The sequence below is a fragment of the Fulmarus glacialis genome, unplaced genomic scaffold (genome assembly GCF_000690835.1).
Source record: "Fulmarus glacialis isolate BGI_N327 unplaced genomic scaffold, ASM69083v1 scaffold12574, whole genome shotgun sequence".
NCBI classification, from domain to species: Eukaryota; Metazoa; Chordata; class Aves; order Procellariiformes; family Procellariidae; genus Fulmarus; species Fulmarus glacialis.
In genome coordinates this window covers 25,685-28,296 of record NW_009206144.1, presented here as the reverse complement: position 1 = coordinate 28,296, position 2,612 = coordinate 25,685, and positions in this window count along the sequence as shown.

Below are 2,612 nucleotides of genomic sequence, written 5' to 3'. Positions count from 1 at the left end.
GTCGGGAGAGCCCCTTGGCACCCGGCTGACATGTCCCTGAGTGGCAGCCCTGCCTTCCAGCACGTTGACCACCACACCGTGGTGTCCACTGTTAATGCGGATGTTAAACAGTCCCGGCACCAGTGCTGGCCCCTGAGGGACACCGCTACATATTCGTTGCAGCTGGATGTCCACCCTCTGACTAGTGCGCGGTGGTGCCGGCTGCCCAGCTGCCGGCCATCCCCACCCGTCCTTCCTGAGCCGGCATGAAGCTCCCCGCCTGCCTGCCGCATCGCGAGCTCTGGTGACATCAGATCGGGTGATGAAAATTGGAAAGCTTCTGGTTTTGCCCACCAGCCCACTCATCTCACAAGAGAAAAAAACCAGTCTGGCATGCATGGTGCACCCTTAGTAAATCCCAACCTTCCCAATCCCAAGAAGACCTTCTTGTCTTTCATGTGCTTGCAAATAGCTTCCAAGAGGAGTTGCATACTTAATGAGTTACTTATTTTCTAACCAATCCCATTTCTTTAATTATATTTAGAAATCATGCAAGTGAAATGCTGTTTTTAATGAAAATTGTTTCTGCAGTTATCCGTCTAGTGTTAAATAGGAAGCGCCTGTTCACAAGCACCAGGCGACTGCCACAAGCAGTTGGCTGGTGGCACACAAGGCACCACTTCCACAAGCAAGTCTTGGCTTTAAGTTCAACGCTGGCTCAAAACTCCTGGTGATTTCTTCAATAAAATGCAAGTTTCTCAGCACGGATCTACTGATGCATCACTCCCCAAATATTGACATCTTTCATTTTCACTGGCAAATATCTGACATTTTCATTAGCAATTTCCAACACTGGAGGAGAAATCTAAGAGAGTAACCATTTTAATATAACTGCCCACTGTTATATGACTTTGGTTTTCTTACTTCTGTTTTTTATGTAAATGCATTTTTGTAATTTATTGGGTTTCATATACTCATGTATTTAATTTGTGCATCAGTTGAAATTATGTACATAGCTTATTATGCAATAAGGATATAATAAAATTATACTAATTCTATTTATGCTTTTATATTAACGTGGTTAATGAATTTATCTAATTTGTATTTTTGGAGCTTCTAGTCAGAACAGGTTTTCAGCTGTAATATTGTTCTGCTTTATTCTTACCTTTTATTGTAGATACTGCTGTTAACTTGGTGCGTTTTCATTTTCAATCTTAACTGAACTTTACTAACCCCAGTTTAGAAATAAGGAAATTTAATTCGAATCATCCACTTAAATCATTGAGCTTCCTTCATCTTGCCTAATATAGCGGGCGCTGTTGAATCTAGGTTAGCAGATTACGTACAGGTTACAGGCAACATGAAAAGCAGCCAGGCCCTCACCCTCCGTTTGAAATCTGGCTTTCCTTTCCTTCAACCATCATTTTCCTGCCTGTTCTGTAATATGCAAATCCTGAAAAATTTCTTTGACCCCGTTGGGATGAAAGCAGCCGACGGTGACCCTCTCCCATTGCCCGCACGGTCCCGTTGAGCTCGCCCTCCCGCACGTGGCTCTGCCCTCCTGGTTTTATACCGTCTCCTTCACGCTGCGCAGCCACAGCTGGGCGAGTGGTGCTGAACTCAGCAGAATTTTCGGTTCCCCAGCCAACGATAGACGGGAACAGACGGGATATAATACAAGACAGAAGAGCACATGAAATCCTTGGTCTCAGTTTCGTTAGAGTACAAACTCCTAAGTTTCGAGAGGCTCCATTTCGCCACCTGTGCAGACACTTGTAACGTTTTCCTTTTGAACATAATTTGGGATTTAATTTTGCTATGAATAATTAATCTGTTTGTTGTTTAGATTTAGCTGCCTACTGAAGTTGCATACTGTTAAATTATCACCTTTCTGCAAGCAGGGTGGAGATTTACATTTCCTTCTCTTTCTTTATAAATCTTCTAACTCCCCATCTGACTGAGTCCAGTTGCTCCCCTCCATCCGATTCACCAGACGGGCTCCTGCTCATTTTTTTTAAGACCTGCTACTTCCCTCCCTGCTTTTCCCCCTAACCTCTTCACGTCTCTGTTCCCATTTCTGAAACTGCTACCTGGGAGCCTCCACAAGCCTTTTAACCTCTGGGCAGCTGTTTCATTTTCATCATTTTCAGGCCACTGCCCAATCTCCTTGTCTTATTTTAACTTTTAAAAAAACCTCCACATTTGTCCTGAATATTGGTCAGCTTATGGTGTAATGAGTGAAAGTACCTTTCTGTTCATCCTCCTCTCCTTTCTATGGGAAATACAAATTGGTCAAAAGCCTGTAAATCTTATTTTTCTTTTACTTGGCCTGACTCCTATTTCATCATCTGAAAACAAGTTAAATCGCCCCAAATTGGTGGCTATTACGCTAAACTATCATGCTGCTTGATCGGAGGCAGAAAAGCACAATAAATCTGTCTCTATGTTCAGAAACAGCATTATTTAGCTGACAGAATACCCCTGCCATATAACTCCAGCTGACAGGCTCTGTTACAGCTGTCTCAATATCCAAATAATCCAAAGTCTCTCAGTCAACCTTCTCATACGCGCCCATTTTAAAGATTTTGCCCCCACCATGCGTCCTGTGAAGTGAGTGAAAGGCAGGGCACGCC